At 46.9% G+C, this 25,499-nt stretch overlaps 1 protein-coding gene across 1 annotated transcript in view; it reads left to right on the plus strand.

Moving 5' to 3' along the window:
• The first annotated feature begins 314 nt into the window (after positions 1–314).
• The window catches only part of CDC42EP3 (CDC42 effector protein 3), a 41,398-nt gene continuing 16,213 nt past the window's right edge, over positions 315–25,499 (plus strand). Inside the window, exon 1 of the mRNA XM_006131308.4 lies at positions 315–719. The gene's annotated coding sequence lies outside the window, so the exon portion shown is untranslated. The remainder of the gene's footprint in view (positions 720–25,499) is intronic.

The raw sequence follows: 25,499 nt of genomic DNA on the forward strand, positions 1-25,499 counted from the left end.
TTTAAAGACTAACAAGACGGTTTATTAGATGATGAGCTTTCGTGGGCCAGACCCACTTCCTCAGATCACAGTGATGCAGCTGCATGCCAGACCATTTGTTGTTGTTTCTGGAGCAGTTAGCAGCCTGTCTCCCTCCATAATGTTGTACTCCAACTAGCCCCCCTATACTACACCAAGCTAGATTTTTCATACCAAGTGCGTCTTGAGTGTCTTCCAGCCCCGCGCGGGCTGCGCCAGATTTTCAGTGCAGCTGCAGCCTGCATCACACTTGCCAGAGGACTGCCTAGCGCCCAGTCCAGCCCCTGCACGCACGTGGGCTTAGCCCTGAGCGGTGCCGGCGCAAGCAGCCAGCCAGGCTCCAGAGGGAAGCGCTGGCCACACGCAAGACCTGCTGCAGATCTCCGGCTTGCCACAGCCTGTTGGTGGCTGCTGCTGCTGCCTTCTCGCCTGCAGCCTCTGGGGACGACCAAGGCGCGGAGTGAGGCGTTTCCCAGCCAATGCACCAGCCCGGAGGAGGGGGAGGGCGCGCAAGGGAGGGAGCTGCCGGGTGACAGGCGGTCACAGGTGCTGCTCCTGCCTCTTGAGTCACGGACAGGCGGCTCTGCGCCCCAACCAGCAGCTGCTCCCCTGCCCCCTCCTTCAAGACGGCTGCGGCGGCCAGCCCCGAGCCAGCTCCTCACAGGCGGCCTTGCAGAAGGAGCAGGCGCCCTGGGAAGCCGGTAAGTGGCTGCGCACAAAGGTCTCTGTCCCCAGCCCCTGCACGAGCTTGCTGCAGGCAGCGGGTGGGGTCCCCCCCTTCGCGCGAGCGATGCTGCGGGCTGGTACGCGGGGCTGCTGCAAATGAGGTGGCGGAAGGGCGGCCCCGCGGAGAACGCGAGCGGGGCAAAATTCTGCTCTGGGAGCTGCCCGGGGCGTCGCCCCTCGCGTGTCCGGCTTCCCCTGGGCACAGCCCCGTGCCCGGACCCGCCCAATGCAGCAGGGTTCCGCTAGGGGGGCGCAGGGCTGCCCACTGCCGGGCGGCTGCGGACTCTTCTTCTTCCTCCGTGCAAAACGGGTAACAGTTCTCCCTCCCCGGCCACTGCCGCTTCCCTCCGCCCTGTGAAACCGGCCCCACCTTGCACAGCTCTGCTCCCATGCTCCGCGGCGTGTGCACGCAACGGGCACAACCCTGCTCTCTCCCCTCTGCTGCATGGCTGATGCTTGGCGCCCCGCAGGGAACAGCTGGCAAAAGGCTGCCCTTGGATCTCTCCAGCGCAGCGTGACTCTTCTGTTCTGCGCTCCTCTGTGCACAGAATGGGCTAAATTCTGGGCGTGGAGCTGCCATGAGCATCACCGGCTTTTCTACTCTGCTCTCTCAAGAGCTGGTTGCTGGAGTCAAGAAGCAGTGTGCTCAGTTTTGCCATAACACTTGGCAATTGAGGGTAACTGTACTGAAACAGGTTGCCTACTATCTGGGTTAATTAACAAAAAACTATCGATTTCATTGACTTTAAAAATTAGCATTCAGGCAAATACAGTGATGCAATTTATTACTAAAAATTATACCTGGTTTTATTTCCTACTATTCTGTGTCCTTCTGTGCAAATAGATAGTAGTGGGGGGGATTGTTTGTTTTTTGGTTTTGGCAGGATGTCCTTTTTGCAGTGCAGTGCTGGAAGGGTCACTTTAAAAATAAATATGTACTCGAATGTTGCATTTCTGAATAGCTACATAGCTGTGACTTGAAAGCATCAAAGCAAAGCACACAGCTGAAAAGAGAGCCCATAGTACAGTGTAATAGGGCTTGTCTGACAGAGATTGTATATCAGAAACTCACCAAGGGGTTTATTAGGATTCTAGCTACAAATAAACCCGAGTTAAGATTTAAAAAGTCCCAAATAAAGGATACAATTAGTGGATGAGATCATCACTATAAATTGTGGTTGTGGTGTAAAATTATTTAGAAACTTAATATTTATAAAATATTGTTTAATTAAAATGAATCTAAACTTTGAAAGCTTTTGGGAAATGGCTCAATTATCATCAGTCATTTAAATGCACCATTATTCCTTACTAAATGTGGATTAGAGGTATGCAGGGAACAATGTGTTTGAATAAACAAAAACATAAATTTAAAAACAATTGAAAACCTCCTAAAACCCCATCTTCCATGTGAACCCTTAATAAGATGGTTCTTATAAAATGAAAGTGCTTCACTCGGGATTTTTGGGAACATGGCCCCAATAAAGGAGTTGTGATGTACAGTGAATCTCCAAGAGTATGATTCTGTGCATTCCTCACAGCAAAAGAAAGTACAATATTGGAATCCCAGATGTCAGAAAGGCCTAATTTGTAACTGCGTTCACATTGAAATGTATATTGTTGCAGCACATATTACAAGTAGCAGTACAGTACAGCTATTCTGAAAAGTGAATAAAGTGGACGAATATTCTTTGATATGAGCATATGTTTCTGCACTGGAATATGCCAAAATAAATTGTTTTAAAGCAGGTTTTTGTTTGTCTCTGCGGAAAAATAGTAAAGGGACACATTTTCCCTGTTCGTAGTATGGATGAGCAGTATAAGGAGAGGGGACTGGCCTGTCCACAGAGTCCATCCTCTGCCCAGATCAAGGAAAATTGCAGTCCTTGAGCTCATGAGCTCGTCAACAGTCCGTTTGGGTACTCTCAAAAGTACAAATCACCCACAAAAAGTGAGAGAAACATAGCCGTGGTCCCGCTCCTGACAAACCAGTCTTCTAACTTTCCAAATGTACCAGGAGGAGAAGGGTCTGGAGTTTGCAGCCTGTGAGAAGAGGGGAGAACTATCTTTGAAAGTGCAATCTCAATCCCACACTGTCCCTGGGGCACTGTGGCTCTGCTGTAGCCCTTCAAATATGCTGCAATCTAGCTACAAAGAATCGTTTAAAACTTGTCCAAACCACTTGTATCAGCTCTGCTGTGATCAAATAAAGCCATAGGTTTGGCAAAACAAAACTGTTCTCCATTTTTCTCTGTAAACCAAAGCAACATACTTAATAATCTATTTCAAATAAAATGTCTTCCGTATGGGCGAAATTCTTGTCCTATAGCCCAAATCTTGAGCAGAAGTTTTGTACAGAGAGGGAGTTACAAAGAGAGTTTCCCCACATATCTTGTTACAAATTTCAGAACACCTTCCTGGCTCACTCTAGTTCTCCTTTTATTTCTCCTTTTCAATGAGGTTGTATTTCAAAGGACAAGAGAACAGAATCACTTTCCATGCATCCACCATGCTCCTATTCTGCCATAACTAGCTAGAGCTACTGCTGCACAGGGACAGTAGAGTTGCCGGTGTTGCCTCTTCATATCTTGACCAGGGGGGTACATCTAGACTACATGGCTCCGTCGACGGAGCCATGTAGTCTAGATGTACCCGGAATGTCAATATGTAGTTGTCTCTTCATATCTTGTCTGGGCTCATTGTTTAATCCTGTTGACTACACATACTCCCCCTCTCCCCTGCCACCTGTGGATCAGAGGCAGCAAGGTGGATGGGAAGTGGGAGCCAGTGCCTGTGAGGAAGCCAGCTTTTAAGACAGCGGCCTGTGAGCTCCGAATCCCATGGAACTGCCTCCCCCTGCCCACCTTGCTCCCCTCTGCTACTGCCTCTGATAGAGAGGCAGCAGCGCGGAGGGTGAGGTGGGGCAGGTGGGAGCCAGTACACCCGGGAAGCTTTCAAGCCAGCTGCCCGCACATATCAGTTCCCTTGGAGCTGTCTCCCCCACTCCTTGCTGCCTCCCACAGAGGCAGTGGGGAGGTTGACAGGCAGGAGCCAGTGCTTGTGGGGAGCCGGCTTAAAAGCTGGCTACCAAGCACCGGCTCCCCCTTCCCCCACCCTCCCATGCTGCTGCCTCAATCAGAGGCAGCGGAGCTAGGGGGCAGAGGGGAGGCTGCCATGGCACAGCCTCTGTCCGTGGTGGGCCCAGGCTCACTGCGGACAGAGACTTCTCTGTGGATGCTGGTTTTAAACCAGCTCCGCTCATGGACCAACTTCCGCTTGCCACCCTGCGCTGCTGCCTCTGATACAGAGGCAGCAGTGTGAGGTGATGGGGGGCTCCTCGGGAGTAAGGCTGAGAGTGCACTGGCTGCTGGCCCCATCCCTGGGGACTATCAAATAGTCAGGTAACCACTAAGATTTCATGCAGTTAAACGATTATTCAATTACACGCTATCTAACATCCCTAATCTTGACTCCAGTGTACAGCAGAAGCCCAATGTTTGTGCTACTGCGGGATCTCATCTAATTGCACAGCTAGTGATACAAATGTAAAGTAGTGGAAAAAAATTGCAGCAGTATTTATTTTTCTTACATCACACTTTAAACAGTCCTTGCCCTTCTCTGGGGATTCCCAGATCATCCTGAGTGGAATCACTCTGCCTCCTTTAGAGTGGCCTCGTTAACGTATATCTTCACTGCAGAGTTGGTTTGAGGATGGTCTCCTGGTTAGCACAGCCCAGGAATGAGCAGTCACACCGCAAAACCACACTGCAAAATAACTGCCCCTTCACTGGTGTGCCACTCATGTGTCACTAGGACTTTTGGAGCATGTGCTTTGGTAAATGGAGCCACTCTGATTCTTTCATAGTGAATTGTGGAAGAACTTGTCTTTCCTTCTGGGTACAGAGGAGCAGGGATGAGACTAGGAGAACTGTCAGCCCTCAAGTGATTTTTCTTGCATCTACACTGTTTTACCATCCCAAGTGAAAGCAGCCCCTAAGATCTAACCCACTCTTCCAACTAGGCCAGAATTTAAGCACCACTGAATTCAGGTTTGAAGAGTGATTAGAGGCAACAACCAAGAGCCAGAGTTAACAGTGCAGGAAAGACAGCACAAGGGAGGACACAATAACACAAATGTGTCTTTTTGGGAGGAATGCTCACAGCGCACTAGGCTAACCCGTGTACCAAACCATTTACAGTTGGACCAATTCACTTTTTTAATGTAGCATTAATTGTATTTTTGGATGTCTTACTTCACATAATTATGACTTCCAAAATCTTGCATTGAATTTAAAATAGTATTAGGCTCATTAAAATGGTATGACACTATTAATCCAACATGGAACTCTTACAGGAATCTGTTCTAACAGAAGCAGCCTTGGAGTAGGCAAACAACAACAGTTATATTTTGTGGTTTTGGAAGTAACTCAAGTTGAGGTTTGCAAAACAAAATAGATTGAGTATAAGCAACAGGGAGATAGCTGGCCATGGTGATAAGAGGCACTTTACGCAGCCATGGGATAAACACCCAGGTCTTGCAAGCCAAGTATTCATTTTCATACTAATACTAATTGAGTCCACAAATTACTTGTAAGTGATATGTAATGGCAATCTTTGCCTTTGGTGGTGTCAGTAAGCTGGAAGTGTTTTTCTTCTTAAACATCTAGGAAATGACATGCAAAAACCTACGTTTGCTAGGATTGCACATTAAAGCACCCAAAAGCCCAGAAATGCAACTATTATGGTTGGATGCCCAACCTATATTTTACCTTTCTGCAAGTATACAGTAGGGATGAAAAATGCCATTTAATCAGTTAACTAGGTTGGAGTGGCCCCCCTCTGCAGGCCAGGGCTGTTCTAGCCAGACTGGAGCGCCCACAGCACAGCAGGCCTGGCCAGACTGGAGCAGTGTGATGGGCCTACCTGGACTGGAGCAGCCCCCTGCCTGCGGCGGGTGGGGAGCTGCTCCAGTCCACCCAGATGCTAGTTAACCGGTAAGCATCACACAGTCAGAGTGATACTCATTAGTTAACTGGTTAACCACTGACATCCCTAGTCTAGAGTGATCATATTATTGTAGGTATATGCTACATCTTTGCCTACAGTTATGGAAAATATTGCTGTAATATACTGGTCAGAAATATTATTCAGTCTCATAATTTTAAAGATAGTTTGACTATGCATACATTGGGATAGAACTAAGGAAATGCATTCACTCTTACCTTTTACTTTGAAGGACATACAGATGCTAGAACTATGTTCTCTTAATATTACATTAATGTTGTAGACTTGCATTTAATTGGGAAAAAGTTCAGAAATTCTGTTTCACTATGTAGGTCGCTATCAGAGGAGGTAGTGAAGGCATTCTCTTTTGCAGAACAAGTTTAGATAAGACATAAGACAAAGCTATGTAGGCAGTTATCTTGCTAAGAGTCAGACTCGGTGATATAAGTGATCTTTTCTGTGATTCTATTTCATTGCACATAGCGACTGACCTTCTGTAGAGATAAAATTGCTGATTGCAAGCTGAAGTCATCCAGACTTAGTTTGACTCACCCAAGCTTCCCAGAAGCTGTCCAGATGGACTTTTATGGCAGTATAGTAACATGCAAAGCATTTTTTTAAAAACTGAGTTTGTTGACTTGCTTTTTTATAGTGCCTATAGAAGGCCTAATAGGCAGGAGTTGTTGGACATTTTGGCTGTGTCTACATTGGCCCCTATTCCGTAATAGGGATGCAAATGTAGCACTTTGGAATAGGCAAATCCGTGGGGGATTTAAATATCCCCCGCGGCATTTGCATTAACATGGCTGCTGCTTTTTTCCGGCTTGTAGATAAGCCGGAGAAAAGCTCCAGTCTGGACTTTCAAGTAGGAATAAGAGATCCTCCGGAAAAGAGCTTATTTTCCCGAGGATCGCGTCCAGACTGGTGCTTTTCTCCGGCTTATCTACAAGCCGGAAAAAAGCGGCAGCCATGTTAATGCAAATGCCACGGGGGATATTTAAATCCCCCGCGATTTGCCTATTCCAAAGTGCTACATTTGCATCCCTATTACGGAATAGGGGCCAATGTAGACACAGCCTGTATGTTATTAGCTAAGAAATATTAGGAATACCAAGTCTGATCTTTACTGAGATCCAAGAGAAATCTTCCAGCAAAACAGTGCATATGTATTATGAGCTATTGCATCTTAATGGCAGATCTGAGGCATTGAATCTTTAATCACATTATTCTTTCTCCAAAATGTTAATTAGACGTTGTTCTGAAGTTTAACAACAAAAAACAATTTTAAACAATCTGACTAAGGAATGTTAATATTGTTCCATGTGAATTATTTATTGGCTTTTAAACAATCTTGGATATTAAATACAAAAATTACATTAAAATAATGTTAAAGATGCTAGAATTAAGGTTGTTTGTGTAACCTTAATTTGATTCCCTCGTGCATATTTACTGTGAGACCATCAATCATAAGTCATACTGTTTTTCAACACAGGACTTCATCTCATTCAGTGCACAATGAATGAGGCCAACGGTTCTAAGAAGAGAACAGATATTTTCTTATTTTAAGGTACTGGACTAGGAGCCAAGAGAACTGGCTTCCTTTGTAGTGTTGAGTGCCACTGTCATAATGTTTATCCCTAAGAGTATTAAGGCTGCACAGATAACTTTAATTCTGGCATTTCCTAGCTTCAAATTTGGGATATTTTCATATGTAATTTTAATAATGAAGGATCATAAGACTTGCCTCCAGTTTTTTGGAATACTCAGTAACGTTGATCAGAGTAGACTCCCTGTCACTATTACCAGCTGAGAGTTCTTCCAAGGTTGATGTAAAGCCAACTCTACAGCCAGCAGTGCTTGCCTTTTTCCTGATCCACCTGGGAAGACAGTAAAAGACATCTGTGAGGATATGAGTTTGTCTGCTTTATAACCCATGGGGAGGTGGGAGGAAGGGTTCTAGATTTAAGCTCAAATTTAAGCTCTTCAGGCAGATGATGGAACAAATAGCCATGATTCTAGAAAAGTTCCTTGTTCAGTATTGAAAGGAAGTGACTCTCAATCGTGTGTCAGGGTCTGCTACAAGCAGGGTTGTAAGAGACAATTGATTATTTCTTTGGTACTTGGGAGATGCTCAGGGACTTTGGTGCGGAGGGCAAATAAATATTTTAATTGTAGTTGTATAGTTTGGGGTTTTTTTCTAAATGCATATTCTTGACTTTTTAAAAACATAGGAATGGCCATTTTGGGTCAGACCAATGGTCCATCTAGATGAGTATCCTGTCTTCTAACAATGGCCAGTGCCAGGTGCTTCAGAGGGAATGAACAGAACAAGGCAATTATCAAGTGATCCATCACCTGTCATCCAGTTTCACCTGCTTGCAGTCAGAGTTTTAGGGACACGCAGAGCATGGAGTTGCATCCTTGACCATCTAGGCTAATAGCCATCGATGGACCTATTCTCCATGAACTTATCTAATTCTTTTTTTAACCCAGTTATACTTTTGGCCTTCATAGTATCCCCTAGTAATGAGTTCCACAGGTTGACTGTATGCTGTGTGAAGAAGTACTTCCTTATGTTTGTTGCCTGTTCATTTCACTGCATGACCTGGGTTCTTGTGTTATGTAACATGAGCTATGTAACACTTTCTTCACACTATTCATAATTTTATAGACCTCTATCATATGCCCCTTAGTTGTTTCTTTCCTAAGCTAAACAGTGCCATTCTTTTTAATCTCTCCTCATATGGAAGCTGTTCCAAACTCTTAATCATTTTTATTTTTATTGCCCTGTTTGTACTTGTTCCAGTTCTGCTATATCTTTTTCTGACATGGCATGAGCAGAACTGCCCGCAGTATTCAAGGTGTGGACATGCCATAGATTTGTATAGTGGAATGATATTTTCTGTCTTCTTATCTATTACTCTCCTATAGTTCCTAACATTCTGTTCATTTTTTGACAGGCACTGAGCATTGAGTGGATGTTTTCAGAGAACTGTCCACAATGACCACATGGTCTCTTTTTTGAGTTGGAACTCCTAATTTAGGCCCCATCATTTTTATGTGTAATTGTGATTATGTTTTCCAGTGTGCATTACTTTGCATTTATTAACATTGTATTGCATTTGCCATTTTCTTGCCCAGTCACCCAGTTTTGTGAGATCCCTTTGTAACTCTTTGGACTTAACTATCTTGAGCAATTTTGTTTAATATTTCCTGAGTAGACTATGATGATAATTCCATGAATTGTGTGACAGCACTATTAGATTTTCTCACCAAGAAACATATTTTAATTAATCATGCAACCTTGGAGGCAGTGTGGGAGAAAGGGGAGAAGGTGATTCACCGGGAGCCAATGCATATGGAAAGCCAGCTTTTTAAAAGCCAGCTCCCCGTGCGTACCGGGAGCCTATGTGTAATTGTGAAGGTTAACCGATAAGCCCAGGCTCATTGGTTAACCATGTACCAAGTGTTCATGGTTACACTTTCACATCCCTATTCTGATCCTTAGTAAATCTGATCCTTTTAACTGTATTCAATAAAACATTAAGAAAATGTACTGGCCTCAAAAAAGCAATTATTTTTCCATCCAGAGGTGTCAGAATAGTGGGTAAGGGGAAGCTGCCATGGCCCCCCCATGTTTTACTGGGTGAAAAATGAGGGAAGGGGGCAGAGGTAAGCAAGTGGAGACAGAATCTTGGGGAAAGAGACCATGCAGAGGCGGAGTCTTGGGGGAATGGGCAGCACAAGGTTGGGGGGGGGGAAGGGGCAGTACAGGGGGGAGGTTTGGGGTCAGTGAATACAGGGATATGGAGCCATAGTTCAGGAGCTTGTGCCCCCCATGTTTAGGGCACTTCCCCTGCTCCTGTATCCTTCTATCTCTCAGTATTGTGTATGGGAGTTACACAGTACAACCCATTTATTTTACATCTCTGAAGTGCTTTTCATACATCTGTTAATATTTGATAAAAACCCTCTAAATCCACCATTAAATCAAGTTAACTTCTGTAGCTAAATATGGCTAGATTTAATTTCCTAAACTGGCTTTAATTCCATTTATTCTCTGGGGTGGACAAACTAAGCCTGGAACACAGACAAAAATTAGAGAGATGTCACTTTTTTTCTGTACTCTTCACAATGCACATTCCAAATACGCCAACATTCTGGATTCAATTTGGCACACCAGTTATTAAGTAACAGTAGCATGCTCAGACTATTGCCACTGCTTCTAATGATTCATCCACAGTGATAAGTAGGGATGTAAATATTTGTTTAAAAATGTAACCGTGTAACTGCTAAAAATCATAGTGGTTACACATGCTGCTCCCACTGCCGGGGAACCCGTGTGTAACCTGCGGTGGGTGGCCAAGCCCCATTGGGCTGGAGCAGCCCCCTGCCTGGGGCAGGTGGGGAGCTGCTCCAGGCCCTACCGGTTAACCAGAACCAGTAAGCCTCCCCCATTAAGGGGGAGGCTTACCCGTTAACCACTTAACCATTTACATCCCTAGCGGGTAAGTAGTGTTTGGTATCAGTTATCATCTTTGCTTTCAGGTACAGTTGACATGCTCTCTTTTGGGGATGATAGTGTTGTTGAATTTTTCTACAAAATGTCTCCTCATGGGACTCTCTATTTATCCTGTATGATGGCAGTGAACCAACAATGATAACATTGTTCTAAATGTGAATACAAATCTGGCTGGGTTTCTTGGGGGAATTAAGATACTGGTTAATGTAGTCACAGGGAATTAAGCCTAAGATAACAAAATCCATATATGCCTGAGTAATACTGAAGGAAGGGGGATATGTCTCTACATTCCACCCATAGTTTTTAAATACAGCAGTGCCTTGTCATGGAAGATGGGTGGGGGAATTCATAATATGCCCTCAGATGGCTGTCTCCCCATTCTTGGTTATGCCTACCTTTGTGAAGAAAAGTTATCTCAGCTCCTGTGTGCATGCCCCAAACAGTAAGAAAGAAAGGATATTGATTTGACATTATATGTACAGATGTGTTCAAATGTCTGATGTTCCTTTCGACAGCCCCTACTTTTTACCTCCTTCTTTTCAGGCTCTTTTGGTCTCTTTTGTTTGTACTTGGTGCTGAGGCTTCTTACACAATAGGAGAATTGGATGGCCAGTATGCAAGTGACATTGAGAGGATAATGTGATTGTTTGTCCTACATGTGAGGCACTTATATTCTGGCATGCAGAGGGTTGATGCAAAAGTTTATTGCCTTTGATCAATTGAAGTTGGCCGCCTGTTTGCTCATGACTTTTTGAATACAGGACCCTGGAAAGATAACCAGAGTTCAAAAAGGTGTAGTATATTCGGATCATAAACACTTTCTGCAGTTTGGCAGCATCTTTCAGTGATGTATGTGTAGACACAACATGCATTCTAGGGGATGTTAAATGTTTATTTTTGTAAAAGTGTAACTGCGGAATTTTTTAGCGGTTACATGTTTACACTCACAAGGGCAGGCTGGAGCCAGTGCTCATGGAGGGCAGGCATCGGCTCCCACCTGAACACACGCACACGTTTTCAGTGATAGAGAGGAGGCAGTGTGAGGGCAGGCAGCTCTGCAGGAGCCAGTACACACAGGGAGCTGGCTTGAAAGCCGACTTCCCACATGTATCATCTCCCATCTGCCCCCCAACTTACACACACTGCTGCCTCTGTGGGAGGTGGAGGGGCAGGCATCTCCATGGGAGCTGGCATGCATGCCCTCCCCATGGGCATTAGCTACTGTCTCCCCCTCCCTTGCTGCCTCTGATGCAGGAGCAGCAAGGGTCAGGGGAGTGTGTAACCATTAGACTTAACCGATGAACCCAGGCTTATCAGTTAATTGCGTAAATGGGTACACACTAAGGGTATGTCTACACTACCACCCTAGTTCGAACTAGGGTGGTTAATGTAGTCAGTCGAAGTTGCAAATGAAGCCCAGGATTTAAATATCCCCGGCTTCATTTGCATCTTGCCGGGCGCCGCCATTTTTAAATCCCCAGTAGTTTGGACTCTGTGCCCGCGGCTACACGTGGCACGGAGTAGGTAGTTCAAACGAGGTGTAACGGTAGTTCGAATTAGAAAGCCTAATTCGAACTACCTACTCCGGGCCGCGTGTAGCCGCGGGCACGGAGTCCGAACTACCGGGGATTTAAAAATGGCGGCACCCGGCAAGATGCAAATGAAGCCCGGAATATTTAAATCTCGGGCTTCATTTGCAACTTCGATTGACTACATTAACCACCCTAGTTTGAACTAGGGTGGTAGTGTAGACATACCCTAACATCCCTAATGCACACATGGATTCTTCAAAACTAATAGGGTGCATAAGAAATGGAGTGGAAATCTCATCTGGAGTGCAGTGTTCAATTCTGGTCATCTCACCTAAAAGGATAGAGCAAATATTGTTTTCCTTTTTAAAGGCATACAAAATGAATGCATATAGAGGGGCTTGGTAGAGTGACCAGAAGAGCCAAGATAGCAGACTAGACAGAGTACTGGTTTTGTGGCAATTGCTATATTCCTATATGCACCTTTTCCAATTGACAGAATTTGATACACATTTATTGACATGCTGTACCTAAGCATTATACATTTGAGGGTTGATGCTTTAAAACAAAGTACGGAAGAACCTAGACCTCTCTCTGGGATCTCCTAAACCACTTTCATCCAGCTATGCGTGGGGTCCACAGCCACATCAACAAAAGCACAGATTTAATGGTAGAGTTGGGTGAAGAGTTAAAAAACAAACATTTAATTTCATTCTAAAAAAATGCGTCATTCTATGTTAAACAATTATTTAACAGTTATTACTCACCTCTGGCCAGCAGTATCAAAATTACTAAGGGATCTAAAAAAATCTGTGTAGGAGGTGAAAACTGATAAACAGGATAAATCAGTGCAAAACTAGTATTTTTATTGCAAATAACAGCCATCTTTTGTGTTCTGTTAAGTAATTAAAAAGTAAAAATTCATTTGTACAGGCAGTCCCCGGGTTACGTACAAGATAGGGACTGTAGGTTTGTTCTTAAGTTGAATCTGTATGTAAGTCGGAACTGGCGTCCAGATTCAGCCGCTGCTGAAACTGACCGCCAGTTCCGACTTACATACAGAATCAACTTAAGAACCCCAAGCGTCCCCAAGTCAGCTGCTGCTGAAACTGATCAGCGGCTGATTCCAGGAAGCCCGGGGCAGAACAACTCTGTTTCCAGCTTCCTGTAGTCAGCGCTGGCCAGTTTCAGCAGCAGCTGACTTGGGGACGCCTGGGGCAGAGCACCTGGGGTGCTGCTGGGTTGCTCCAGTAGCGCCGATCCCGCGCTACTGGACCAACCCAGCAGCACCCCAGCTGCTCTGCCCCAGGCATCCTGATTCAGCTGCTGCTGAAACTGACCAGCAGTGGCTGAATCAGGACGCCTGGGGCAGAGCAGCTGGGATGCTGCCGGGTTGGTCCAGTAGCGCCCAGAGCGGCGCTGCAGGACCAACCGGCAACGCCCCAGCTGCTCTGCCACAGGCGACAGAGAAAAGCCTAGTCTGCTGGGGGGGGGGCGTACTAGCTGCGACCCCCCCCCCCCCTAGCAGACCAGAAAGACGCAGGCAGCGGACCGAGACGCACCGCGGTCCCGCCGCCCGGGTCCTCCGCGGCTTTGCTCCCAGTCTCCCTAGTCTGGTGGAGACCAGCAGACCAGGGAGACAGGGAGCAAAGCCTCTGAGGACCCCGGCAGCGGGACAGCCGCAGCGAGCCTGGGCTGCCCCCCTGCCGGCTTCCCCCACGGCTTTGTAAAGCTTTGTAAAGCTTTACAAAGCCGTGGGGGAAGCCGGCAGGGGGGCAGCCCAGGCGCACCTGGGCTGCTCCGCTGCCAGAGCCCCTCCGCGGCTTTGCTCCGCGTCTTCCTGGTCTGCAGACCAGGGAGACGCGGAGCAGCTTTTCTTGCCCGGGAGTACACGGGCGGCGGGACCGCGCGGTCCCGCAGTCCGTGTTCGTAACTGCGGATCCGACATAAGTCGGATCCGCGTAAGTCGGGGACTGCCTGTATTGAATAAGGCTTACTGTATATTCAAGACTCTTGTATATCATCTTACCTTGAAACTATTCTAGGGCTCTCCATTGGCAGAAGAATATATACATTTCCTAATGTTAATGTTGGCCATTGAGGTAGCAGCTGGAATTCCAGGATGCTACTTTTGTGACTTTGCAGGAGGAGGAAATTGTTGAATGGCTTGTACTAAATCTGTAACAATGTTTTCATAATTCTAGATACATTCAATAATGCCCTTGCCTAGCAGAAAATATATCCATTAAAATTTAAATCTTTGACTCACGTTTGAAAGAGTCACTGAAAATATGAAAAGAGAATCTGCATGCAACGGAACAGCATCTAAGGAAGGAAATAGGGGCCAATTCTGAATACTAGGACTTAACTCCCATTTTAATGAATGTTCATTTGCATAGATGAGTAGGATTGGGCTATAAAATACCATGTTCTCCTTCCTCCTCCCCCAACCTCACATTTGGAGGGAAAGATTGCCACCCTCTACAATTATCCTTACAGCTTCTTCCTGCAGTACTGCAAAAGAAATATCCTAGAATTCCAGCTGATGTCACAATGTCAGTATTAACATCAAGTGTGTGGGTGTGGGACAGAAGAAGACAGACTGTGGATGAAATCCGGACCACCAGATGTTTTTGAAGGGATTGTGAAATCTTTTTATTTGCTTATGTTAACATTGCCTGGTGCTGTCTTTGACAGCCGGAGCTCTCAGCCCCACAGCTAGCAACTTGGACTGTCAAAGGAAGCAGCAGGCAATGTAAACACAATTGCAGGGGAAATCCTGCTGCTCAGCTCTGGACTAGAACCTGCTTGGTTGTTTGGTGGCTTTGATGCAAGCACATAGGCACATGTAAGAGGATGGAACAAGCACAACTAAGAGGATGGAACATTCTCAGTGCAGATTAGGGATGTTAAAATGTGGGGGCGGGGGTTGGTAAACATGAAATTTTCAGCAGTTGCACATTTACATTCAGAAGGGGGAGGTGGCTCAGTGAGAGTCTGTGTGCACTGATGAGCCAGCTTTTAAGCTGGCCACCTGCGCGTACCAGCTCCGGCGGAGCCCTCTTCTCCCCACAGTGCTGCTTCTGTAGCAGAGGCAGCAGTACGGGAAGGCGAATGGCACAGGTGCTTGCAGGAAGCTGGCTTTTAAGCCTCAAGCATCAACTCGCACCTGCTCTCCTCCCTCCTTCCCCCGCACTGCTGCCTCTGATATGGACCTTGCATGTAACTGTGAAGGTTAATTAATGAGCCCAGACTCATCAGTTAACCATTTAAATGTGTATGCTGAGACATTCCTACTGCAGATGGAATCTCTGGAGAAATTAGCTCCCAAACTGACAAGTTTTTGCTGAGCAAATGCAAATTGCAAGTTTTCAAAGGATTCTATGAAAGCTTGGCCAATTTGGGCAGGTTTCTCAGGAACAGCAAAAGGTAGTACAGTATTAAGGGTTGTCAGTGTAAGAATTTCAGTGTGTAGTTTTTGAGTTAATGAGCTTCCAAACTTTCTCAGGCCTAACATTCAGTTGCTAGAAATGGAAAATTTTATGAGAGGCAACTCTAGGTAAATGGCAGTTTGAGAGCATTGTTTATGAAGGCTCACATAATCCTGAAATACAATTTAATCTCAGCTAATTTAAAATGTATAAAAATATTTAAATTGTCTGCTATTATTAGCCTTTTACTCAGGCTAGCAAATTAGGTCAGTTTCACTATGCTGGTTAGGGCCCTAAGCAGCGTTCTTAATAGGAATGTTCGTGTGTAGTCCTTTACACGATTAACCGATACATCTGGATTTATTGGTTAATCCTAATGTCTACACGCACCCCCCCCCCCCCTTTACGGCCTCTGCATCAGGGTGGGAGCTTTTAAGCCGGTTCTTCAGAGCCGCCTTCTCCCACCCCTCCACCTGATGCCTCCCACAGAGGGGTATAGATGGGGTCTGGTGCTCGGGGGGGGAGCTGGTTTAAAAGCTGGCTCCCCACAAGCACTGGATCCTGCGGAGCTGCCTGCCCCCACCACAATCCCAAACTACAGGTTGCACGTCCCAAAACTGGAATTCTCTGGTCTGGCAACATCCGTGGTCCGATAGGACCATGGATGTTCTAGGATCAGAGAACCCTGACAGCCAAGTGGCAGAAGGGCAATCCAGGAGGGGTTGGGCTGAAGCAGCTGGATGGAGCAGGAGCTGCTGCTGTGGTCAGCCCCAGCAGCCCGCAGCAGTGGGGCTGGAGCTGGCAGCAGCCCCCAGCAGCCTGCAACTCTGGACAGGGTTGGGGCAGCCCCTGGCAGCACAGGATCGGGTCAGGGCAGCCCTTAGCAGTGCGGGCTGGAGCCAGAGCCTTAGGCAGCCCGTGGAAGTGGAGCCAGAGCCTGTGAGCTGCAGCAGCAGGACCAGGGCTGGAGCTGCCAGCAGCCTACAGTAGCCCATGGCAGCGTGGCACCAGAGCCCCAGACAGCCTGCAGAAGTGGGATCAGAGCCCGCGGGCTGCCACAGGGCTGGGACTGGAGCCCGAGCTCTTGCCAGCTTGATCAGGGAAAGAGTCAGCCCTGGCAGCCTGTGGCAAGGCAGGGCTGGAGCCTGTGGCAGCCCACGGCAGTGCAGCAACCCATCAGTCAGCCTGGCAGAGGTTGGAGGTTGTCCCCCCGCCTCCCCGAGCTGGCATAGCAGACTGTCCTGGGCACATCTCTCCAGGGTTAGCCCCCACCAATGGGAGCTGCAGGAAGCTGTGCAGACTGGGACACCATTTCCTGCAGCTCCCATTGGCTGACAACAGTGATCCACGGCCAACAGGAGCTGCAAGTGCCCATACCTGTGGATGTACAGTTAAATAACGTGTCTGGCAAACCACTTCGGGCTAATCCTGGAAAATTATGTCTGGCCCACACGTGGCTTATTGTCCACTCCTGGTTTAGAGAGTCTGTGAGGCACAAAACTTAAGAGCCTCTTGCTGTCTTTCTGCTATAAAAGATACTTAATTTAGCTAACAGCTAAAGCCAAACATTTCAAAACTGGCTACCTAAAGTTGACCATTTAAATTTGCTTACTTTAGGTCCCTAGCTTTACACACTCACGTTTGAAAATTGTATTGATGGTATTTTGTAATTTATTCAAATGAAAGAGCTAAGATTAGCTAATAAGCAGCATTAGAAAATGTATACTATTTTGGTTGAGTATTAAGAAGTTTTGGGTTTGCAAACTTTAAAATTGGAACTTAATACTATTTTCATGACAGCTTGACAAGGAAGTGAATTGTGCGCTATACAGCCTCTCTCTGAGTTAGGAACGAGTTATGGACCAAACACATGGCCGTAACTCAATCTGTTCGTAACTCGGATCCCATTGAGTTACACGCGACCACACTGTTCGTAAGCACAGATGCGTTCGTAACTTGGGGACCACCTTTACAACCGCTCCATGGGAGCTTTGGTCGTAAGTGCAAACAGTCGTAACTCGACCTTTCGCAACTCGGGGAGCGGCTGTATTCAATACTCCATGGAAGATTTCAAATAGAAAGTCAAAAGCAGATTTTTTTAAAAAGTAGGGTTTTCATTAGATGTTACTGCTTGAATGAGATTTCCCTTTGACCATTTTAAGGAGTGTTACCCTTTTCACTCTTCATGGTAGTCCTTTTAACTATCCAGACAAGAGCCAATGAACTTGAATACATGACTTCCACAAATGTGGTATTTTGATCTGGATTTAAAAAATGTTTTTGCGAATATCTTTTTCTCTTACGGTATGTCTACGCTACAGTGTTATTTTGAAATAGCTTATTTCGAAATAGTTATTTTGAATAGCTTATTTCAAAATAACGTGTCTACACACAAAATGCATTTCGAAATAGCATTTTGCTATTTCGAAATAGCACATCCACTCTGAGTGGACTCTGATTCGCATTTAAGACTGGCCACAACCAGTTCCAGCAGGGCACCAGGTCAGGACTTACTGGCTACGTCTACACTGGCGTGATCTTGCGCAAAAACTCTTTAGCGCAAGAGTTATGCGTTAAAGTAGTTGCGCAAGAGAGCGTCTACACTGGCATGTGCTTTTGCGCAAGAGATGTGCTTTTGCTCAAGAGCATCCTTGCCAGTGTAGATGCTCTCTTGCGCAAGAAAGCTCTGATGGCCATTTTAACCATAGGGCTTTCTTGAACAAGAAATTCATGTTGCTTGTCTACGCTGGACTCTTGCGCAAGAACAGTTGCGCAAAAGGGCTTATTCCTGAGCGGGAGTGTCAGAGTTCTGGCACAAGAAGCCCTCATTTCATACATTAGAACATCAGTTTACTTGTGCAAGAACACGTGGCCAGTGTAGACAGGCAGCAAATTTTTGCGCAAGAGCGGCCACTTTTGCACAAGATCGTGCCAGTGTAGACACAGCCACTGTGTGGGTCTGCTGCCTGAGGCTATCTAAGGTCTGTGCTTAAAGGGACCCCGCCAGACAGCCAGTTCTCAGGTTTCCCTGCTTGCTTGTCTACCTGGATGAGAGATAGCAAAGCATTTTGTCTCTGTGTGCTCTGGTTGCTCTCACTCAGCACACCACAGCACTCTGCAATATGGAGCCAGAGCTGCCCCTGAGCACTCTGGTACTTCTCTTGGACGCGTTGCTGTGAGCCTGGCTGCACTTTCTGCAGGATGCCATCTGGGAGGTCCATTGGGGGGCTGTCAGAATCCAGGAGGTCCTGCGGGAGAGCCTTCACCCTGAGGAGCACTAAGAGCCTCCCTGGTCTGTCCCACTGGGGGCTTGTGCCTCATTCCTCCCTCACATCCTTCCACTTACCTCTCCCTAACCCCCCTTCCTGATGTAAAATAAAATACACGTATTTTCATGAACACAAACTCTCTTTATTTAACAAAACTGGGGGTGGGGGGGAATGAAACTCTGATAAGACTGGGAAAAGGAGGTGGGAGAAGGGAGAAGAGAGAGTGGGAGAGGGGAGGGGGAAACCTGGGAGGAAGGAGGTGGAAGGGGGAAGCAAGGAGAAGAAGGGGGAGAGGAAGCTCAGGGTTGGAGGTCTTGCCAGACCAACCTGATTTTCATGTGAACCTGCTCCTGGGTTCGCACATGGCCTTTGGTGGCCAGGCTAGTAGCTATCTTTCCTCCATCTAGTGTGGAGATCATGGATGTTGGGGTCATCCCCCCCCCAAACCTGAATAAGGTCCATGATCTCCACCCTGGACCAGGAAGGCACCCATCTTCTCCAGGTCCTGGCAGGCTCCCGGGAGCTGGCAGACTGCTCTTGGGGAGCGGTGGAGGGCTGGCTGCCAGTGGCTTGCTGGCTCATGTTTTGGGCCACTGGGTCAGGAGTGGTGACTGCTGGCTCTGGGCTGGCAGGCTTGGAGCTGGCACAGGCACTGTGGCCAGAGTCTACCCCATTAAGGGCTCCAGGGAGGCGGGGAGGGAGAGAAGTGTTCTTGGTTGAGGCTGGAGTGGCCACCAGGGCACCCTGGGAAGGCTGGAGGCCCCCTATTTCGAAATAAGTGTCTACACAGCCCTTATTTTGAAATAGCTATTTTGAATTTGGCATTATTCCTCATAGAATGAGGTTTGCCAAATTCGAAATAAGCCCTCCACTATTTCGAATTTATTTTGAAATAGCGGTTTGGCTGTGTAGATGCTTGGAAAGTTATTTCGAAATAAGGGCTGTTATTTCGAAATAACTTTGTTGTGTAGACATACTGTTAAATATAAGAATGTCTTGTTTTGAGCACAGCTAAGTATCTTATTGAATTACCTACCCATAATTCCCAGACAAAAGAAAATTAAGGTTAAGTTTTTACATATTAGTAACTTTAAGGCAAAATGCCTTACAAGAACATTAGTTGACCAAGCACATTATTGAGGAGCCAGGAAATTTTTCAGATTGAAGTTGGTGCATTAAAAATGTGTGCCATGAAACATTGGTTTTCTATTAGTTCCCTCTATTTCTGATATCAAGTGTGATATGGTGTCACTGTGCCCACTTTGGATCCCTTCATGTAAGGGCTGTATCATGGTCTGAACCTAGAAAGTTGGCATTTGGATATCTGTTGGCACCTAGCATCTCAGAGCCCTTTGTTAGGGCAATGGGATTGATTGCCTCCTCTGTGGTTTTTGTCTAAATAGGATTTTTGCAGTTGGTTTGTTCCGTGTATTGTGTATGATCACAAAGCACTGAGTCAGCACAGTCCTCCTATAAGTAAAGATTAATGTTCTGTAATCACTGGTGAGATCAAACTCTTTGTTATGGATTTCCTTAAGTTATCACAATGGGGGCAGCATTGGTTGTATAAGTACCTTAACTGTGAATTTCCTCAATACATCCACATACTTTCATTTCTTTTAAAGTCAAACCTTTGCTCCACATTTCCTGACTTTCTAATGGGGGACAGAAGGGGAAGATTGTTGGTCATTTTTTTTTCTTGCTGACTACTGCAATGATTTTGTAAGGATTTTAATCCTTAAATTACTAATATGCACTCTCCACCTTAAGCTCTCCCTGAAAAGGGGTTTTGTTTTATGCCTTAAATTTCCTTTATCCCCGTAAATCGCCATAACATAGGACTAGGGAGAAAAGTGGACTCGAGTTAGGGAGTGGAGAGTAAGGAACAGTCGCTCTCTTTCCTGATGGGTTTCCTGTGTTCTGCAAGAAGGGGACATTTTCAAGTAGACATGTACTTGATGGAGGCTTCCTTTTTTGATCTCAAGAGATCTGTAGGAGGCAGAGGGATGAATAGGATGATTATAATAGCTGGGGCAGCAACTCAGTGACTGTTTCCCTCCTTTCAGCCTGTAGACCTCTTGAGGCCCATGTGATGATTTCTACTCCAGCTGACCTTAGGAAGTGTGCAGGAGTTGAGGCCACCACACGGGTAACAGCATAAGCCCAAATTCAGTACCGTCACCCTTAGATCCCTAAGAAGCTGGTTGTTTGTCATCACCTCAGCCCAAACCTTCCTCTCTTCCTGCATGAATCTTAAAGGGTTCACTGGGGTCCTCTCACAGTTAAGGGCAGTTCCTTGGAGCTTCCCTTTAAATGTGTGCAGCCTTCTGTTTCTCTCCAGAGCCTAAATGAGCTTGTCACTCCCATCATGTCCAGCCGGCCTTTCAGAAGCTGCTGAATATAGTAAGAAAGCAGGTTGAGGGGTCTATGAGTGAAGGTCCCCAAAGGAAGAGTTACCCTCCGTGAGCCTGCCCAGGGAAGGAGAGGGGAGGTTGAGCCATCTCTCAGTTGCACTGGGAATTCTGACTGCAGACATCAGGACGTCCTCAAGATGGGAGGTAATACCCCCAATCTTTTGCCACTCAAGCCCCTTGGTCTTCAGGTAGCCTCACACTCATGCCTCCTAATAGTGGGGCTGTCAGAGCCACCATCCTGCAGATTGCAGAAGGTGCCTGGGAAGAATGGGGGTTCAGCTGGGGTTAGGTATGAGCAGATGGAAACTTGGTGGAAGGCATCAGATCAGGAGACATTCTCCCCGTTTCTCTGAAGCTGGAGAACTAAAGAAAAAAAGTCTCTCCCCTCTTTGCTTTGGTCTGCTGCCTAGCCCCCTTCTATGAAACCCTGGTCTTAAGTTTCAGTTTCAAAATAATGACTTCAAAATAGGGGTAGGCAATAACTTTCAATGGGGAAGCCACGCCAAGATTTTGGCAAGTGTTCAAGGGCCGCACGTCTGTGGAGGGGGTGCAGGGCCTGAGACAGAAGTTGTGTGCAGAAGGGAGCTTGGGATAGGGATCTGGGATGCAGGAGGAGGTGTGGGGTCTGAGAAAGAGCTTGTGTGAAGGAGGGGTTGTGATCTGGGGCAGGGGCTTACAGCACAGGAGAGGGTGAGGGTGCAGGAGAGGATTCTGGCCTAGGGGAAAGGATCTAGGCTGGGGTGCAGAGTCTGGGAGGGAATTATGATCTGGAAAAGAGGGGTGCAGGGGGTTGGGTTGTGACCTGGGACAGGGGAATGGTGTGCAGGGTCAGGGAGGGGGTTTGTGTGTAAGAGAGGATTCTGGCCTGGGTAGGGGTATAGGAGGGGGTGCAGGGTCTGGGAGGAAGTTGTGACCTGGGAGAAGGGGGGAAAGGGGTACAGAGGATTTGGGTGGTAGCCTGAGGCAGGTAGTTGTGGGGGGGAAGGGCTGGGGTGCCAGAGGAAGGCTCTGGCTGGGAGGCACTTACCTAGGCAGCTCCTAGCCAGCAGCCCTGCAGGAACCTGAGGCAGGCTGCCTGTCTTTGCTGAAGTCTCAGTTGGCTGGCTGCTCCATATGGGTCTGCTCTGGGCATGGGGAGCAGGGGGAGGTTTCACATGCTGCTCCTGCCCCCAGCATAATTGGCCAGTGGGAGCTGAGAGATTTTGCTGGGGGGTCGAAGCAGCATGCGATGCCTCCCTCCTCCCTCCCTAGCAGTCCAGAGCGGAAAGCAGCCGCCTGGTTAAAGTGTAAGCTGCTCTCTGCCTAAGGGTTCAGGAGAGGCAGCCACTGGCTGGATCCAGTGACTTGGTGGTTAAGTCCCTGCTTCAAAATATATCAGGGACTTAACTGTTCTACTGGAGCTAGAGTTTCTGAGCAAGTTTTTTGAAGAGGTTTCTGGGATTTCCCCCACTGTGGAAAGGAAGTGGTGTGTTAGTTGGGAGTCTCACAAAGGCATTGCCTCTCTCCGCTTTGCTACTGGCCTCTTTTTATTTTTCTTCCTGACTTGGTTAGTTGATGTCTTGTAAATCTTTGAAACACTGAGCATTCTAATGTCCTAAAGGGGAGGGGGTGAATAGTTCTGCCTAGAATCCTGACTTGAAGTGCAGAAGTAACTCAATTATCGAGCTACTAACTCTTAATAGATTATGGGGACAATGATTAAGATGGAATACTGTGGACTGCACTGATGTTGCTAGTTAATTCTGCTGTGCAGTAGCTGAATAGAGACCTTATTCTCCTCAGAGTTATTTATGCACTGTGAAATGTTTTTAGGACAGCTTCCTAAATGTCCTGCTTTCCTCAAAACAGTAGGAGTCTGTCTAAAAATAAAATATTTAAAAGTACAGGATATTCTTTAACATTAGTCATAATTTTCATGGTGGAAACTAATGCTGGTACAAATCTTTTGGTTTTTCACATCGGATACTGTTGCTGTTTTGAATTTTTCACTAATTCGGTTCAACACAAAGCTCAGTTTTCTGATGCAGTAGAGCTAAGCTCTGTCTTGCAACTGCAGGAGCAAAGGAAAATGCCTGGTGACGGGAAGAGCAGGGACATTTGTAAAGAGAGTAGTGTGGCAGGGTGAAGCAACCCTGCTCTCACCCGGGGCCGGAGGAGTCTTGGGAGCCGAGGCTGACTGGCACTCGCTATGGTCAGGAAGCGGCGGGGCTGGATTTAGAAGCCCCACTCAGGGAAGGGGGAGTGGCCGCGCTAGGAGAGAGAGCCCCGAGAATGGCCGCAAACGTGGCACCAGGGGATGACGTCATACACCGATACGGTGTGACGTCGAACCAGCGCTGGGGAATGAGCGACGGGGGAGGAAGAAGTGGGAGCCAGTGTGACGTTACCTGCCGAACGCAGGGGCAGGGATAAAAGGCGCTGGCACAAAGAGGAAGGGGGAGAACAGGAGGAGGAGGTTGCCAGGGCTGTGAAGGGACGTCCCACCTCTCAAGGGAAAGAGAGGAAGAGTCTCAAGACGATGGAGGTAGGAAGTGGCCCAGGGAAGGGTTGCGAAGTCCGTGTGCAAACGATTTTAGGGGCATCTCCCCCGTTTGCTAGGTTAGGGAGTCAGGCTCCCTACCTTAGGGCCCTGGGCCGGGACTCGGGAGAGTGGGTGGGCCCAGGGACCCCTACTCCGCCATTGGAGGTCGAGTATTGGCACCCAGGACAGTGCAATTTCCCACTGGGTGCAGCTCCCAAACGAAACCGGATGGAACCTATACTGTTGTGGGTTGTAAAGGTGCTAAGGGTGGGGAGCACACGAAGTCTCTAGCGTGCTGTCCCCACCCTGCCAGAGTCGTGTAGCGGCTAGAGAGACACACCAGAAGCTGGCATGTTTCTTTAGCCACGTGCTCTTGTGAGGGTGAGGAGACTTTGCGTACTCCTCTGCCACCAGGCCCTGATTGGCCCAGGAGCAGGGAGAGCATGCAAGGTCTCCCTGGGGAGCAGAGAGGGAGAGGGAAGACTTCTTGCGCTCCCCCACCCCAGGCCAGTCAGGTTGGGGGAAGCACAAGAAGTCTCCTTTCCCTCCCCTTCTGGGGCCGCGCATGGCCACTTCAGAAATTATTTAAATTAAAAATTATTGCCCACCTCTGGGTTAAGGGGTGATTTGATTACAGTCTGTAAGTATCTACATGGGGGACAAATCTTTACTAATGTTCTTCACTCTAGCAGAGAAACATTATCCAATGGATGGAAGTTAAAGCTAGACAAATTCAGACTGGAAATAGAGTATAAATGTTACTAGTATGAGCAATTAACCATTGGAAAACCAAGCATCGTAATAGATTTTTCATCACTATGTTTAAATCAAGACTGGGTGTTTTTTTAAAAGATCTGCTCTAGGAATTATTCTGGGCAAGCTGTGTGGTCTGTACTGTGCAGGCATTCAGTCTAAAGGAACACAATAGTCCCTTCTAGTTTTGGAATTGATGTTTCTGTAAAATATACCATAGTTTCCCTCTTTCCTTGTCGGAGAAACCTGTCTGTGTGGATTGTTCCTGTGCATCTGCTGTCGCTGTCTGTATCGCTATAGGCACAATGGCAAATGGCCGCATGCTCAGTCAGTCACTGTGCTGCTTCTCTTAGGGACACACTTCTGATGTCATTATCCTTGTGGAAATTAGGAAAAACTCTATTAAAGTTACTAGAGTTAAAATTCTGCAATGGGATCAGGCCCACTACTTGCAGGAGCAGCCGTGATGTTATTTCTCTGCTTTTGCAAGAGTGTACTGGACGATGTGGGGTTACATATAATACATCAGCATCTTAAAGCCCTGTCAAGCTTTAATTGGAGTAAAAGGAAAACAAGAGGCATGATTTTGATTTCATTTACACTAATTGTACATTCATGTAATTCCATTGATTTTAACAGTTACTTCCTGGGCACTGCATTTCAGGAAAGTTGTGGACAAATTGGAGAATGTCTGGAGAAGTGCAACAAAAATGATGAAAGATCTAAAAACATGACCTATGAGGAAAGACTGAAAGAACTGGGTTTTTTTTACTCTGGAAAAGAGAAGACTAAGAGGGGGCATGATCAAGTTTGCGGGGCCCAAGGCAGCACGCTGTGGTTGGCTGAGCCGCACAGCCGCTTGGCTTCCAGTCAGTGCAGTGAGCGAGCAGCCAGGTGGGTGGGGCCGGGATCTGGGCAGCGCGTGGCCCTGAATGCACGGGGCCCAAAGCAACTGTCACGCTCACCTTGCCCAAAGACCGGGCCTGGGCATGATAACAACTTTTAAGTACCTAAAAGGGTGTTGTTATAAGGAGGAGGGAGAAAAAGTATTATTCTTAACCTCTGATGATAGGAGAAGAAGCAAGGGGCTTAAATTGTAGCAAGGGAGGTTTAGGCTGGACATTTGGAAAATCTTCCTGTCAGGGTGTTTAAACATTAGAATAAATTGCTTAGGGAGGTTATGGAATCTCCATCACTGGAGATTTTTTAAGAGCAGGTTAGACAAACATCTGTCAGGGAATAGTCTGGCTAATGCTGCCATGAGTGCAGGGGACTGAACTACAGGTTGAACCTCTCTAGTCCAGCACTCTGGTCA

This window comes from Pelodiscus sinensis, chromosome 3, assembly GCF_049634645.1.
Source record: "Pelodiscus sinensis isolate JC-2024 chromosome 3, ASM4963464v1, whole genome shotgun sequence".
NCBI classification, from domain to species: Eukaryota; Metazoa; Chordata; order Testudines; family Trionychidae; genus Pelodiscus; species Pelodiscus sinensis.